The sequence below is a fragment of the Oryzias latipes genome, chromosome 1 (assembly GCF_053564925.1).
Source record: "Oryzias latipes strain Hd-rR chromosome 1, Olatipes_Hd-rR_3.1".
Lineage (NCBI taxonomy): Eukaryota > Metazoa > Chordata > Actinopteri > Beloniformes > Adrianichthyidae > Oryzias > Oryzias latipes.
The window spans coordinates 2,951,346-2,969,578 of NC_136237.1; the positions used below are offsets into that span (position 1 = coordinate 2,951,346).

At 40.9% G+C, this 18,233-nt stretch overlaps 1 long non-coding RNA gene across 1 annotated transcript in view; it reads right to left on the reverse strand.

Moving 5' to 3' along the window:
• Positions 1-8,333: 8,333 nt before the first annotated feature.
• Positions 8,334-18,233, reverse strand: part of LOC110015961 (uncharacterized) — a 42,297-nt gene continuing 32,397 nt past the window's right edge. The window contains exons 4-5 of the long non-coding RNA XR_013658505.1: positions 9,967-10,157; positions 8,334-9,733 (exon numbers count right to left, since the gene is read on the reverse strand). This is a non-coding gene — a long non-coding RNA (uncharacterized LOC110015961). The remainder of the gene's footprint in view (positions 9,734-9,966; positions 10,158-18,233) is intronic.

An 18,233-nucleotide genomic window follows, 5' to 3' on the forward strand; every position in this document is an offset into this window, starting at 1 on the left:
GCCGACAAGACCCCCCCCCCCCCCCCCCAGACCCCGCAGCCGAAGCGGATGACACCCAGAGCGACCGGGGGCCCCAAGAGGGTTGTCCCGTCCCACCCCAGAGCCAGGGAAGGGCCGATCCCAGCCCCCAGGTGCAGATGGGAAGCCCATCCAGCGCCGCTGCCCCCCCCCCCCCCGCCAACCCCCCCAGCACAGGCAAAGGGACCATCCCCCCAAGCCAAGCCAGACCACCACCCCACCCCCCCACCACTCACCCCCACACCCAAGCCCAGAGGACCACGCAGCGCCCCAGCCCGCCCCACCCAGGCGCCGGACCCGACTCCGCGACCAACGGAGCCCCCACCACCCCCCGCCAGGCACCGGAGGCCCCGACCCCCACCCCAGCCCACGGCAGAAGGGCAAGGAGCAGCGACGACCAGGTCCCCCCCACCCCCTAAGTCATGGAGTTAGCTATGGGAGACCAGAGAGACTGAATTCTTTCAAAGTTACTTGAACTTTGGGCTGACATTTTTTCCAAGCTGATATGATCAAGCAGGAGATTTCTGTGTTGACTTATATTTATATTTTTTTTGGTTTTCCAATTTATTAAAATAGTTTTTTTAGCAATGCAAAGAGTTATGAAAATGATAGAGCCTAATCCTCCTTCTACATTGATGGCACTCATGTCACCAAGCACACAAAGTGACGGTGAGGCAGTGATTGAAACCTTAAGCCAGACTGATAGATCGGCACATACCTGCTGCCAGAGAGCCTGGACAGGCGTGCAGAACCATAGTGCATGCATGTAATTGTCGGGTAGATTACTGTCACAGTGCTGACAAATGTCTGAGTTACTGAGACCCATCTTGAACATCCTCTGTCCAGTGTAGTAAATTCTGTGAAGAGTTTTGAAATGGATTAGCTGCAGATTTGGACTTTTTGTCATTTTAAAGGTGTTTAGACAAAGTTCTGACCAAAAACTTTCATCTGTGCTGATGCTCAAATCCGCATCCCATTTTGTTGTCGGAAGTGAAATATTGTTATCTAAATTACATAAAAGTTTGTATATTTTGGAGAGAGTTTTATTCATTGAGAAATTGATCAGAGTGGTAACTACATCTGGTAGCTTTAAATCGTTGTCTCTGTATTTAAACTTTTTAGTAATACTTGATTTAAGTTGCTGATATTCCAAGAAGTTATATATTCCATGTTTGTCTTGAAGTTCCTGGGGAGTTATGAATCTTCTATTAATAATTACGTGCTCTAGTTGTTTTATGCCCCCTGCTTGCCAAGCTGGGAAGTGGATAATTTTTTTGTTTATGAAGATGTCTGGGTTGTTCCAGATGGGTGTCATTTTGCACGGTTGAATTGATGATTTTGATATTTTGAGAAATTCCCACCAGGCTGTTAAAGTGGCATTTATAATAATACTTTTGAAACAATCCTGTCTTTTAACTATTTGGCTGATAAATGGAAGATCTGACAGGTTGATCTTTCCACATAACGCCTGTTCCAAGTCTAACCATGAGTTGGTTTCTGGATTATTTTTTAACCATTTTAAGATGTATTGTAATCTATTTGCAAAAAAGTAATTGTGGAAGTTAGGTAGTTCTAATCCTCCACAGCTTTTTGCAGATTTTAAAGTTTTTAGACTAATTCTTGCAGGTTTATTGTTCCATAGAAAGCTTGATATGGATGAGTCTAATGTTTTGAACCATTTTAATGGCGGTTGTGTGGGAATCATTGAGAAGAGATAATTAACTTTGGGTAAGATTTTCATTTTAACCGTGGCTACCTTGCCCATAAGGGACAAAGGCAGGTTGGTCCAGCGTGTTAGATCGTCCTGTATGTTTTTCAGTAATGGGGTGTGGTTTAGCTGCACCAGTTCTGATATTTTGGGGGAAAAATAAATACCTAGATATTTTATATTGCCTGATTTAACTGGTATTGTGAGTCTTTGCTCCGCATTACTGTTCAGTGGTAGTAAAACAGATTTATTCCAATTAATGGAATAGTCTTATATAGAAGAGAATTCATTAATGATTGTTGCCGTTTCATTTACGGAATGTATATTACTTAAAAACAGTAATATGTCATCTGCATAGAGACTAATTTTATGATGGCTGTGTTTGGTTTTGATTCCTTTAATACTCTCATTCTGTCTTATTGCTGCAGCTAGAGGCTCGATAAATATTGCAAAAAGAGAGGGGGAGAGTGGGCAACCCTGTATAGTTCCTCTTCCAAGAAAAAACCTGTTGGAAGTCTGTTTATTAGTTCTAACTGAACTTATTATATATATAATATAATAATATATAATATTATAATATTAATATTATATTAATAATATTTTGATCCAATTGATGAATGATTCTCCAAACCCAAACTTATGGAGGGCAGCAATGAGGAACTTCCAATTTACTCTGTCAAAGGCTTTTTCAGCATCCAGCGATAGTACCGTCATTTCATGGTTTTTGATGGTGGCAAAGTCTATTATGTTAACGAGTCTGCGGACATTATCATCCGAGTGTCTGCCTTTGATGAATCCAGTTTGATCAAAGTCAATTATGTGAGGAGTGACTTTTTCTATTCTCTGTGCTAGTGCTTTGCAGATAATTTTTACATCTGCATTAATTAAAGAAATGGGGCGATAGCTTGAAGGACTCGTGGGGTCTTTGTCTTGTTTTAGAAGAAGGATAATGTTGGCAGAGTTCATGTTAGGTGGTAGAGATTGGCTTTCATTGATAAATTTTACCGTTTTATAAAACGTTGGTGCCAGTTGTTCCCAGAATTCCTTATAAAACTCTGCAGGAAAGCCGTCGGGTCCTGGTGCTTTGCTGTTAGGCATAAGTAACAGAGCTTCATGAAGCTCAGACAACGAGAGCGGAGAGTCTAAATTTGTGATTTGATCTTCGTTTAACTTGGGCAGGTTTATATTGTTGAGAAATGAGTTGATGCTTTGTTCTGATGGATTGATCTGTGGAGTGTATAAGTTTTGATAAAAGTCTTTAAACGCATTATTAATTTTTACCGGGTCATGGGTGACATTCCCTGTTTGGTCCATAATAGAAGTGATTGATGATTTTTCTTTATTAATTTTAAGCTGATTAGCTAGAAATTTGCCAGATTTATTTGAGTTTTCATATCTTTCCAGTCGAAGCCTTTGTATCTGGAATTGTGTTTGTTTATTGATGATGTCATTTAACTGCAGCTTTAAATTTTTTTTAAGTCTTCTAAAATATTTAATATGAGTTTGAACTCGTGAACACAAAACATTGATGTGCTTTTTGCAGAGACTTTTTTTCTTCTTCGAAAAATGAGTAGAGATACAGCATAGAGTTCAGTTCAAGCTGAGGTTACATCATCACTGTCAGACAGATCCATGCCGTCAACAAATGCTATAAATGGCCTCCAAACAGCTTCAAACAAGTTCTTTTTTCCTTTTAACAAAAATGTTATTTGTTCCATCGGCAGTACAGTTAACATCAGTTTAGTCCATTGTTTCAGTGTTGGTCCTGTGTTGTTTCTCCAGTTAATTGCTATTGACTTTTTAACCTGCAATAAACACATTTCTGTCAGTGATTTTTCTGATCTAGCATATCTTTTATTTTTGGGATAAATTCCTGTTATTTCTTTTGAGATAATTTGTTTGATAGTTTCTCTGATTACAGACCAGGGGCCTCATTTATAAAACTTTGCGTAGGATTTGCGTCAGAAGTGGCGTACGGATGAAACATAGGACGTGCGTACGCACAGAAATATTCGGAGTTATAAAACCGTGCGCACGCACATCCTACGCATCTTTCCCTTAATAAATCACAACCAATTCTAAATGCTGCGCAGCTTTTGCGGCCTCATGACACGCCCATAGTTGCCCATAAATAGTCCGTGAAACGCCCACAAATTAATATTCATTGATTGCGAAACCATGCCAAACACGGAGAGAAAATCAAAAAAACGTAACTTCACTCAATGTGTAGTAGAAGTTATCGTTGGCGAGGTGGAAAAGAGGAGAATAATGTTGTTTGGGGCACAGTGTGGGCATTACTAATGCCAAAAAGGCACGTGAGCGGCAAACGGTGGCAGATGCTGTAAATGCTGCAGCCTCACAACTTCGGACCGTGGCCGAAATAAAAAAGAAAAAGGTCGGACATCAAAGTCAAGGCAAAAAAACGTCTAGCGCTGACCCCCCCCCCCCCCCCCCACACACACACACCCGTGTCTGCCACGGGTGTGGGGGGGGGACACCGGAGCTGACTCCTCCTGATGAGAGACTGGCGGCAATAATTGGGGAATCCCTTTTAAGTGGAGTGGTGACTGAGGCGCAGGGGGACACCGACGCGCCAGATGAACCGGGTGACACACCCCCAAAAGCCCGCAAAGGAAGTCGGAACCGGCTCATAAGCCACTCGTCCTCGTTTGCCAACAAGTCTCCTTGCTGTCTAAAGATGCGTTCACTCCGAATTCTTCCATTTGCCACATCTTCTAAGAGCGCAAGATCAGCCATTGTGCGTCATTACGCGTTGTGATGGGGCATTTTATTTCCATCCATTTAGTTACATCTGACAAGCTACAGATGTCGGTAATAATCGACGTGGAAATGGGAAATTGATCAGCGCAAAAGTAATTTCTTGTTGCTTTCTGAATGGTTGAGACATACGCCATACATTGTTTTATCAAAAATAAAACAAACTAAAGGCATATGCATGAATACCATAATTCCGTACCTTATGAAGAAATGTTTTACTATGAAAACAACTTTCCCTAGTGGACAATTAATGCATCTCTCTCTATCTATCCATCTGTCTGTCTGATTGCACCTATATCTGCTCCCCCAGACGGACACATTGACGAGAATATCAGTTTTGTACATTATTTCGTTCTGCTAAATATATTATTTATGAAGATGAATTGCACAACATGCCAATATTGCAGAACATATTTCACTTTTCTTTTTGCAAATTATATGTGTTCATTTGAATTTCTGTTGTAATTTTCGTTTGATTTTTTTATTTGTTTCACTGCTGATCGATCAAACGGGTGTTGGTGTAGCTGTTAATTGTAAGACTTGCTTTGTGAAGTCTTCATGTTATTTCTGAGAGGCAGTATTGTCATTTTCACTTTCACGTGTTTCTTCCATCTGCCGACGGTGTCGCCGTTTCTCATTTCACCCGTTTTTGTGCGTACGCCTGGGTCAGAGCTTGCGTGGAGGACCGCACATTTTCCCGTCAAGTTTGCTTTTTATAAATCTCAACTATTGCGTAGAGAGTGGCGTACGCCTTCTTTTGTGCGTACGCAACGTTTATAAATGAGGCCCCAGAACTGTTTTATTATTCTACAGTCCCACATACAGTGAAAAAGTGTTCCTTTTTCCTCATTGCATTTTGAGCAAGTATCTGGAACGTTGACATTGAATTTATTTAATTTAACAGGCGTGATGTAAACTCGCATCAACCTCTTATATTGTAAAAGCCTCAATCTTGAGTTAATTGTTTGCTTTAGTGCCTTTCTGCAGGCTACTCGCCTTTCTTCTACTGATATGTCTGTTCCTAGGTCTTTTCTCCATGCATCAAGTTTCATATTTGCATTTGCATTATAAAATTCTGAAATAGCTCCTCTCCTTCTGTCTTTGGTAACCAGTTCTTCTAGTTTAGACTTTTGTGGTTTTAAAAGAGATTTTTTGTTCTGTTCTAATAAAGTTTTTTAATTGTAGGTATTTGTAAAAGTGTTTTCTATTAATATAATATTTTGATTGTAGCATTTTGAATTACATCATGCCTGAGGCTTCTACTGGATACAGGTGTTGATTTTTTTTCCAAACCATTCATTGCCCATTGTTTGAACACTACATCTGCTTTGCCTGCTTTAAAATGCTGGTTTGCCCAAATGGGGCTTAGCTGTGAAAGCCTATTTTGTTATTTCTTGACTTTTTTACACTGTACCAAACTTTGATCATGTTTTAACCATCAGGTTATTAAGATAAGATAAGATAAGATAAAGATACTTTATTGATCCCAGCTTGGGAAATTCAGTTGTTGCAGTGTCGGCGTTAGGCTCAGGATACAAACTTACACACAATAGATGACAGAGAACCAAAACAATCAATCGGAAAGAAACATCGGTGAATTAGCACAGTCGTATTGCATGCCACCTCAGGAGAGAGAAAATAGACGGACCATAAATGACTTTATCTATTGCACATGGATGACAAGTTATAGAGTCCAATGGAGTGAGGAATGAAAGATCTCCTGAAGCGGTTTGTGTGACAGCGAAGCTGCCTTAGTCTGTTGGAGAAGGAGCTCCGCTGACCATCCAGTACAGGATGGAGAGGATGCTCAGGATTATCCATGATGGATACCAGTTTATTTAAAGTCCTCCTCTCCATCACAGATTCAAACGTGTCCATTTTGCAACCAATTACAGAGCCCGCTCTTCGGATCAGTTTGTTCAGTCTATTGCTGTCCCTAGCAGATATGCTTAGTTTTTTTGTTCAAGTTAGCTTCCAAGTTGGAAAATATATAAAGAGGTAAAGATGGGATTAAAGTTTTATTTTCCATTTCTGTCCATTGTGGGGCATCTTTTTTGTAAAATTGTATCTTACTGACCCAAGCTGTGCAGCCCAGTAATAAACCACATTATATTAGGACATTTTAGTCCTGTTTCACTGTAAGGTAGATGGAGGAGCAATAGCCGTATCCTAGATGTTTTATTTTTCCATAGAAAACACAGAATCATTTGTTTTATAGTATTAAACCAACCGTCAGGAGGTGGCAGGGGGATATTTTGGAAAACATACAGTAGTTTTTATAAAATGTTCATTTTGCAGACATTAATTCGACCGATCAGTGATGGAGGAAGTTGCATCCATCTATTAATACTGTCATTTATTTCTTTAGTTATAGAATCATGATTTTTGTGAACTGTTAGTGCTATGTTTGGAGAAATGTTTATACCTAAATATGCAAACGAGTTGACTGAGTTGAAATGCATTATTACTGATGGTGGCCTTTCTCTTTGATTATCATAAAATGGACGATTTAGATTTATTTATGGTGTAGCAGGATATGTGACCATACTCTTCAATTAATTGCAGAAGAGCAGGTATAGATGAGTCTAAGTTGGAGAAATATAAAATAATATCATCTGCATACAATGACAATCTATGTTCTACGTGTTTAATCGTGATACCAGAGATGGTTGGATGAGCTCGTACTGCTATGGCAAGTTGCTCTATTGCTGGAGTGAACAGCAGAGGTGACAAAGGGCATCCCTGCCGACACCCACGTTTAATACCAATAGGAGCAGAGACATTTTTATGTGTTAAAATTTCAGCAGTTGGATTTGTGTACAGTAACTGAACCCATTTATTAAATGTTTCACCAAAGCCAAAGGCCATTCGACCTTATCAAAGGCCTTCTCTGCATCCAAAGAAAGCAGGGCCTGATCTGCAGTGTCTTCCAGCCCATGGATGATATTTAACACTCTGCCATCATTGTGCAAGCCCTGGCGACCTAAAACAAAACCATTCTGATCCCTATGAACAACATGAGGGAGAGTATTGTGCAAACGCATAGCCAAAACTATACCTAGTATTTTTAGGAAGGAGTTTAGTAAACTTATAGGTGTCATGTTTTCACATTTAGATTGTTTAGGGCACCAGTCATAGATTTAGGAAGGGCCCCGTTATGAAATGATTCTTGATGCTTGTCTAACATTGGGGTTTAGGATTTTATGTTGACATTTTTTATCAAAGTCTACAGAAACCCGTCAGGTCCAGCCCTCTTTCCAGAACGCATATTTTCTGTGGCCTTTTTCCTTTCCTCTGCAGTTATATTATCCTCTAACTTCAGTTTGAAATCCTCTGGGATTAACGGTATAGGCAGTCTGTCAAGAAATGAATTTTGAGCTTCATGATTTACATTGTCAAAAGAGTCATAAAGATTGCAGAAGAAGTTTTTAAATTCAGTACTTATTTCCTTTGGGTCCACTGTGGTCGTGACATTTTTGTTAATTATTGAAGTTATGTTTTTGTGGGCCTCCAATTATTTAATTTGCCAGGCTAAAATCCTTCCAAGTTTGTCTCCTTGTTCATAGAAAGTTTGATTTAACTTCAAGATATCTGAGGCTGCACGATCTGTTGATTCCTTATTATACTCAGCTCTCAAAATTTCTAAATCTTTTTCAGCTTGCTGATCTTTATTTTTATACACTTTCTCCTCAGTTGTTCTCATTTATCTTATTGTATTCTTTTTTTGTGCAATTGTCTTGATTTTGGTGAAGTAAAGGAAATGATATGCCCTCTTAAAAAAGCTTGAAATGCCTCCCATCTTACACTGGCTGAAGTTTGAGTAGTGTTTATGGTAAAATATTCATCTATTTTACTCCCTACAAATTCAACAAAATCTTTATTTCTAAGACACCACCTGGGTGGATCCATTCAAAGATTAACATACGAGTACAAATGATACATGGTCCGAGATTGTTATCCTGTCAAGAAAAACATTGTTTTATATTGGATAGTAACTCTGCTGAAATTAAAAAACTAATCTATGCGAGAGTATGAGCCATAAGTTTTAGAATAACAAGAATACTCAATATCTTTGGCTCTTGTGTGGCGCCAGATATCTACCATTTTTCATTCCTTCATGAAATTCTGTACATCGTTCCTACTTCTTTGGTGAGTTTGGTCAGATCCAGATGATCTATCCAAAGAGGGATCAAAGACACAATTCCAGTCTCCTCCTATGATAATATTTCCTGGGAGTGAAGAAATGGTTAAAAAAAAGTTTGTAAAAAATGTGTCATCATCTTTGTCCGGCCCACAGACATCCACCAGGTTGATAGTCTCTTTTAGAGTGGATCCTTAAGAATCAGAAATCTGCCAGAAGTATCTTTAATAACCTTTAGAACTTGAAAAGGAACAGATTTATGAATTAGTGTGATGACGCCATGTGCTCTTGAGATATGAGATGCTGCACATAAAGACTCCTGCCATCTTCTGCTTGTTTTGACAGTATCCCCTTCAAGGATATGAGTCTCCTGGAGGAAAACAATTTAAGACCCAAGATCTTTTATCTTATTCATAACCTGTCACTTAAACAATGTTAGATAACATTTCCTACATTTATAAACGGGTCTGAGAGGTAAAACAAACACGAACAATATCTCCAAAGAGATGAACAACATAACACACAAAACCCCTTCCCCATTTTTCCCAGCTCACTGGGCAACCCCCCTGGTACATTCTGCTTCCGGCCGCAATCCATTACAAACGCATTTGTTTGTAAAATCAAACCCACAACCCCACTCTCCTCTGCTAGCTTTAGGAGCAAGTTCCATCCTTTAGAAATGCAATCAGATGCTCCGTTTGCCGTTTTGTGTGAAGTATTTTATAAAATAAAATAAACTTCAGGCCCAAATTTACTCTAATATTTAAGACCAAACTGTATTTATTACTGTAACCTGCTGTTTCCTTTCCACTTTTGTTCAGAGTGGGTCATTAAATTAAGCATAACACAAAAATGAACATATCCTGTGAATTAAAGTCTTACTTTGTATTTAAGCAAGATTTCCATGTAGTCCTTTAATTTACTCCTTTGCCTACTTGGATCTTGGATATGAAACTCTGGGCCTCCTCTGCGTTGGTGAATTTGTGCACAACGTCTTTGTACGTCAGCATCAGTGTAGCTGGGGATAGGATAACATGCCTCAGTCCAAGCTGGCGCAGATGCTGGCGTGCGGTGTCGAACTGCTTACGCTGTTTGTGAGAGAGGGATGTTAGAGGGGGGGGGGTAGGAGAGTGATTAAAGAAGGGGGGGAGGGTTAGTTACTGTCAGGTTTAGATGTATAACAGATCTAAAAGGGGCGGGGCCTGTCCACGCACACACTCGAATGTTACGAACATACCTGTTTGCTGCAAAAAAAACTAATGTTCTCACAGGTCTACTTATGCATTCAGACTAACTCACGCGAAACATTTCCTTCACTCACGCAAACTATTTGCAAGGGTTCTGGTCCTTGCCCTCTTGCGCCTTCTCCAACTGTGGGTGAGCCTGGTCGGGCCATGGTTACGACACACCTTGTGGAGACCCACCACTCTTGGGCGTCTTCCTCCTGGGCAGGGGTGGCTGGCCCCTGCCTCGCCCTCTTCTGGACCAACCCTGGGTAGTGTGGGTGGCTGCCTGGAGCATGAGAAAAAAAGTCCAGAAATTCATTTTGTCTGATTTTTAAAGAATTTATATGTAAATTAGAGTGGAAAATACGCATTTAGTCATCTACAAACAAACAAGATTTCTGGCTCTCAGAGACCTGAAACTTCTTCTGTAAGTGGATCCTCTGTCCTCCACTTGTTCCCTGTACCGATGGCACCTGTTTGGACTGAATATCTATATACAGACACCTGTCCACAACCTCAAACAGTCACACTCCAAACTCCTCTATGACCAAGACCAAAGATCTGTCTTAGGACACCAGAAATCAAACTGTTGACCTGCACCAGGCTGGAAGACTGAATCTACAAAAGGTAAGCAGCTTGGTGTGAAGAAATCAACTGTGGGAACAATTATTAGGAAATAGAAGACATACAAGACCACTGATAATCTCCCTCCATCTGGGGCTCCCCACTAGATCTCACCCCGTAGGGTCAAAATGATCACAAGAACGGTGAGCTAAGACCCCAGAACCCCACGGGGGACCTAGAGAATGACCTGCAGAGAGCTGGGACCAAAGTGACAAAGGCTACCATCAGTTACACACTACACCACCAGGGACTTAAACCCTGAAGGGCCAGACGTGTCCCCCTGCTAGAGCCAGTACATGTGCAGGCCCGTCTACAGTCTGCTAGAGAGCATTTGGAGGATCCAGAAGAGGATTGGGAGAATGTCCTGTGGTCAGATGAAACCAAAGTGGAACTTTTTGCTTAGAACTCTACTGTTTGGAGGAAAAGGAAGGCTGAGTTGCATCCAGAGAACACCAGACCTACTGTAAAGCATGGAGGTGGAAGCATCATGCTTTGGACCTTTTTTTCAGCAAAAGGGACCAGGACGGTGAGGTAAAGGAAAGAATGAATGGGGCCATGTAGGATCAGATTTTGAGTGAACCTCCTTCCATCAGCATTGAAGATGAAACGTGGCTGGGTCTTTCAGCGTCACAACGATCCAAACACGAAGAAATGAATTCGTAAGAAGCATTTCAAGGTCCCAGAGTGGCCTAGCCAGTCTCCAGATCTCAACCCCATAGAAAATCACTGGATGGAGTTGAAAGTCTGTGTTGCCCATTGACAACCCCCAAACATCACTGCTCTAGAGGAGATCTGCATGGAGTAATGGACCAAAATACCAGCAACAGTTTGTGAAATCCTTGTGAAGACTTACAGAAAAGGTTTGACTGCTGTCATTGCAAATAAAGGGTATATAACAAAGTATTGAGTTGAGCTTTTGTTATTGACTAAATACTTAATTTCCACCATAATTTACAAATAATTTCTTTAAAAATCAGACAATGGTATTTTCTGTTTTTTTTTCTGTGTCATTTTGTCTCTTATAGTTGAGGTTTAACTATGATGAAAATTACAGGCCTCTCTGTGGGAAAACGTGCACAATTGGTGGCTGACTAAATACATTTTTGCCCCACTGTATAATGAACATCTTGATCTTTTGTTACTGTTTTTTGCACTTCAACCCCAGTGAGTGTTTGTGCTTTTCACAACCCAGAAAAACCCAGCGAAAGACATGGATTGAAGTTGGATGCTCCTGTCAGGTACTAATGTAAGACTTAGACAACATCACCACAACTCTGATAACAAATATCTGTACATTTAACACAATAAAAGTTAAACCCTGACTTAAAAGATTGAAACACCCCTCAGGAATGTCTGAAGTGTGAAAGGTAACATTTGTGGTAACTATGGCGACACTAATGCAGAAGAGGCTCGTTCATTACTGCTGTCAAAGAGCCTAGATGTGATTTTATGCTCAACCTCGAATCAAATCGGCCGTGTTTTTTTATTTTATTATTATTATTTTCAGGTAAAAATTGTATAACTAATTCTCTTGTACGTATGTGAAAGTGCTGTTTGTTTTTCATGAGCCCGTGTTCATGTCAAAAGCTGCAGGTTGCCTCAGATTGCGTGCAGGTTTCAGCCATAATGCAGCTGACAGACAAAGAGGAGCACGGTCTGTCAGCTGCAGAAACCAGAAGCTTTCCATCTTATCTCATTTTGGTCATGGAAACAAATCTATTTTATTTCATTTTCCCTGTTTTCTGTCTCTCTCTTCACGCACACACACATACACACAGATGGGTAATATCATCTCCGACTGCCTTACTTTCTATTCATCCATATGCTGCCATTACCTTAAGAAAAACAGGTCCCCCTGTGTTGTTCCTGCTGCATGTTGTGAATACATCATGTTGTTTAAAGAAGCAAAAAAAGACAAAAAATATTAAATTATTCTTTGATTTAGATTTTTTGCATTTAAACAGGATGAACAGTCCCCACACTGTATGTTTGATTAGTTCGGGCATGTCTTTAGGCTCCTATTTTTCTGATGATAAAGAAAGAACGCATTTAGCTCAATTCTTTGTTTTTTCTCTCTTCAACTCTAAACATTCATGAGAACAAAGAGGTGGTTTGCTTTGCGTCGCAAAGGTCAGGATCTGCATCGTTTCTTCTTCTGTCAGCTTTGCCTGAAGCAGAAACAGAAAGCTCGGCTTTAGCTTCTGTGACTTTAAGAGATGCTAATAATAGTCAAACACAGATTCAACCTCAAGCATGTTTATCAATAAGCTACATTTTTAAAATATTTGACCAGAAAGTGTCACTTTTCTAAGTCACCGATGTGCATCTGTCCACTGAGGGGAACAAAAATATCAAATGCAAGAAAAAAACGGTACTTTTAGAACCAGAACTGTAGAAAAGACAGGCAACAGAGGCTTCTGCATCTAGAAAATAACTTTGTACCCACTAGCTTACACGTTCACTCAGCAATTCACGGGGTTCACATATGGAACGATCCGAAACAGTTAAAGAAACTAAATCATCAATCACATGAAAAAAAGCGTGTACAATAAGAACTACTACAAAATACAACTAATGACATTGTTATTTAATTACTGATACTTATAAATTATTTAATCATTTCTTATGTTTTTCTCAACTATGATTTTGATAGTTATTTTTGCGTTCATATTGTAGATGTACCTTTATGCTCTTCAGGGGCAGAGAAATACATTATTCTTTATTCTGCTCCCTGCATAAGATGTCTTATGTTGTTTTTAACCCTTGTGCTGTCCTAGGCACTTTAACGTTGGGAGTTGGGTCATCTAGACCCACTAGACAGTGCTCTGAACCTTTTTTCTTCAATGATTTGTGATCTTCACTGGTGTCCATGGATTACATGAAATCTTTCCACCTTTATCCACCTTTGTCATGGTAGGGAGAACACCTCAATGGAAGGATGGGCTCATAGGATAGCACAAGGGTTACTCTAGCCCCGTGACTCCACGGTTATGCAGTGGTTGGCGCTCTTGCCTGGTTCAAGTCCCGGCTGGGGGACCTGAACCAGAACCACCATTCTGTGTGGAGTTTGCATGTTCTCCCCGCGCATGCGTGGGTTTTTTCCAGCTTCCTCCCACCGTCCAAAAAACATGCTTCACAGGTTAATTGGTTACTCTAAATTGTTCATAGGTGTGGATGGGTGTGTGATTGTGGCCCTGCGACAGACTGGGGACCTGTCCAGGATGTCCCCCGCCTTTAGCCCATGAGTGGCCGGGATAGGCTCCGGCTTCCCCGTGACCCCGAAAGGGAACAAACGAATTAGAAGTTGAACGAATATGTTGTCTTCTGAAAATGAAATAAATAGAAATGGAAGCTAGTCTTCACCCCCACAGGCTAGTTAGGGTTCTGTGTTTTGCCCAAGGACTCCTCAACAAGTGATCACAACAGGAAGTCTTACAACATGGCATTTTTTACTTCAAACAGGTTTTTCTAAATTAAAACTGCAAAAAAGTCAACCAATTGCTGAATAATGTCAGGAGTTATGTTGGGATAGAGGTTCATTTTCATTATTCATTGATTATTAATCGATTAAACAAATAATGGATAGGATCTAGTGTTGCTCTGACGTGACCATTTCTCTTTTACCTGTAGGGGACGCTGTAGTTTAACGGATTTGGAATTGAGCTAATTGATCTTGCTGTTGTAGAAATAGAAATCAGCTAAACTGCTGTCGTAGATAAGCATGACAATAGCAAATCAAAGTGCTAAACAAAACAAACTAAACAAAATCTCTTTCAGTGCTCAATATCCTGTAGTGTAGCCGATTATGAAATAATACCATAACATAACATCTTTATTTATAAAGCACTTTAAAATCTCTAAAAACTAAAAACAACAGTATCCATGTGATAAAAACACGCAGGGGGTGTTTGCAAATATGTGAGATGAACCATTTTCATATTATATGTCGATTACACTAATTAAGGCAAGCAGAAGAAGTTTCATACTAAAAAAAAATACTTTTTAACTATTTTTCCTAGAGGTTTAAATTTTATAACGGGTCAATTTCACCCGCAGCATAACAGGAGGGTTAACATTGCAACTGACCAAGTGAACGTAGCTTAAAAAAATGTGCCATGAAAAAGATCAGTGCAGGAAGCTGACATTTCACTCCTGGACTCACCGTTTCATGCTTGAATTCTCTTTTGTTTAAAATCAAAGCACGTGGATACGCCTGTTTTCCTAAAAAATATAAAAAACGTTTTCTGTCTCTCTGCTAATAGAGGCAAGCAGTGTTTTATTGTTTTAGTGTTCGACTGACTACTATGTTGGTTAAACTTTTCCATCTGATCTGAGTGTTAAGCAGAACTGCCCTTTCTGGAGGTAATTGACTTTGGGACTGAAGGAGACAGCCTGACATTTAAGAAAGACATGGAGCTGTACACGCCTTACATGTATGCCTCAAAGGCTGCAATTGATAAAATAGATAAACCCTTTAATATCGGACCATTATGAATGGTCTTAAATGAAGTGGCTCTCATGAAAAAAAAGTAAAATTACGATTGCAACTTTAGGCTGAGCTTGTGTTCAAAAAAGTGCAAAGTAATGACAGAGTCATCAGTGTGTTATTACTGTAATGGCAGTGCTAGGATGGAAAGAGACATCTACACAGACACACGAGTCAGGGGGTTTTCTGTCAGACTTAATGGTCTGGTAGAGACACTGCCAGTCAGTGTCTCAGCTATTTATTGGGTTAGAGCAATCAGAAGACCAGGTGGCCAACAAGCTGCAGGCAGTCCATTTCAGGGAAGGACACGTGCACGTGCACAAACACAGAGCTACAGAAGAACTCTGCTAATGCATGCAATCACAGGTACCTGTGCTCCTCTGATAAAGATGAAATGAGCGGAAGTGTTGCAAACACGAGCTGATTATTTGAAGGAAAAACTGCTTTTCCTTTGCTCCTGTCTCTCTTTTTCTGCACTGCATGCTGGGAGGTTGATAGTGGTGAGACGGGGAGTCTTGAAGTTTTTTTAGTAGAGTTTCATGGTTCTGTTTGCAACGATGTGACTTCACTTTTACGTATTTTGACTGACTTGTGTCGGTGAACTCTGAATCACTTGCAGAGACTCCTTTTCGGACGCCATCTTGTCTCTGAGACACACGGTCCATGTCCAGCCTGATTCCTGACTTCCTGTGGAGACTGTTCTCCTGGCTTTGGAGAGAACATGCCAATGTCATGGGTGGGGGTGGGGGGGTTCCCTGGCCCTATGGCCCTACTTAATGTACCGCCATCAGTGCAGATCTTTGTTTCCTCTTTAATCCCACTGACGACTTGGAGTGAGAGCTGCAGCTGTTTAGGGAGTTCATGACTGTTGTTTGAGGGAGAGAGACAAAATTTTAAGCATGTTCTGTCATGGTGCCTCTGTCAGCCCCACCCCTCTCTGCTCTGCTCTGGAGGATTCCCACCTGTTGCCACTCACCTCGTCAGCCACTCTGCTCTGCTCTGGAGGATTCCCAGCTGCTGCCACTCACCTCATTAGCCCTGCTGCCTTCTTAAGGAGATCCACAGCCAGTATTCGTCGCCAGTTCGTTGCTCCTCCATGGTGCTTGCCTAGTCTCTCATGTTTATGCCAAGAAATTTAATCCTGTTTAGGAATTTGTCTACGCCTCGCTTCCAGGACTCAATCATCACTAGTGCAACCTGGGATTTCCTCCGGAACCATCTGTTCTATCCACGCTCTCCTCACCTGCTGTTCATGCCCTCTCAGCCTCCGCAGAAGCCCTCCAGCCACGCCTCGCCTTCCTGCGTCCTACCTGCAGTCTCGAGCCGAAGACATCACCTCTGGGAGATCACCTACAAGAACAAAATAAATCAAATTACTTACCTTATAACTCTCCTGTGTTCCTTCCGGGTTCCAGCATCTGGGTCTGTCTCAAAGCCTCGAATATCATGACATGTTCATTCATTCAGGTGACGTGATGCATGGAAGATGGTTGTCTGTTTTTTTTTTATTGAGTAAATGGGCTCAATATCTGTTCCGTGAATGCCTTCAATGCCTTCGCCACTGTATACGTCTAACCCTTACAAGGTGCTTCAGACCAACATAACCTTGAAGAAGGACATCTCTGATTTGAAAATCCAAGCAGAGCTTGATAGCCCTGACAGGCAGTCTTATCTAGAAGAAGAAAAACCCTGAACATGAAAATTTTTATCTTTGTGGAAGGTAAGCGGGAGGTCAGCACTGTCACCTCTTAAAAACCACACAAACCATGGAAAGATCATAAATTATTCAAAAAGCTCAAGCCCTGGGAGTTCCTCCACCTCCAGGAAGCATGACGCGTTTGGACCAAAGCTGGAGGGGAACTGCAACGCTTTTGTCTAAAAGAAACCTTGATAATATCTGCTTTATGCAAATGAGGAAAATGTTAAATGCTGAAGACGGGGGACTTCTCTCTAAAATCTGGTGATGAATGTGATGGTTTCTGCACAGCGTGTCTCCCAGCATGGATAGTTTCCTTTTGGGATTTTAATAATGTTGCAACAAATCAAGCCTGAACGGGATTCAAATAAGGAGAGCTCGGTTTCAGTTTGAGCAAAATGAGATCAATCTTGTTGAACGTTTCTGTCCGTTCTGTTCTGATTAAACTAAGATTCCAGCGAGGCAATCTTTCTTTGTAATCAGAAACACCATCTTTGTCTGAGTTTTTCTCAGGCGTCACTGTTTCATATCAATTTTCTTCCTTCGAGTGGACGGGCAGCAGTAGCCTGCCTCTGTCTTCTTTACCCTCTGCTCTCTTGCCTCATTTTAAATCATCCGTGGTTTTGTCCTTAAAAACACATACAGCGTTTCCTCTTTGATGTGAAAGAGCCGTTTTGAACTTGAGCAGTGTTGCTTATATCCAGAGAGAGTGTCAGGTATCTTTATAGTGCAGCCCTGTTAAAAACAAGTGTTTTTTTTATCTTAGTATTTTGCTTTTATCCTCATGAAGAGCAGAAAAGGAGCCACCAGGCCTTTGTCAGCCTTTTGTGATTAGCTGAGAGTGTATCGTGTGTGAGAGAAACACTGGTGAGACCAGGATAAATATTTAACCATATGTGAGACTGCGCTGTCTCATGAGACCTTTTTTTACTGTTTTAACTCTTCAAAAAATCACTCAGGTGCAACTTAAGTTAAGGAGACTGTTATTTACATGAGTGATTTTTCTATTTGGTCTGAGCTTCAATGAAATACATTTATGTTCCTTTTGATATTACTAACAATAAATGAGTAGTAGAAACATCATTTAGTTTAGTTTGATATTTATTTCCCGAAAAATGTAGAGATAACCCCAAATAACAAACGTCTCAATAGTGGGTGTTTCCACCAATGACAGCCACGACTCCTGCTCCTCACCGATCTCATGATGTTGTTGTGAGGCGTTCCACTCTTCCACAAGTGCTACATGTGGTTCTGCCAGGTCCCTTGGAGGTGGGGTACGATTATCCAGTCTCTGCTTCGGCTGGTCCCAGACGTACTCAATGTGGTTCAGGTCAGGAGTCATTGCTCGCCGTACCATATGAGACACACCCACTTCCTGAAGTCCGGACCAATATCCTGGTCTCAGAGGAGTCACCTGCAGCAGTTGTCTGTCATTCCAGTCAAAGCGGCGGAGTCGAGTGGTTTGTCTGGAAACTGTAGTACCTCCCACATCTGGCAAATGGCCTGCAGCTGTGTGGCATTTGCTAAACCTTGTCTTAGGTCAGAGGACCTCAGGT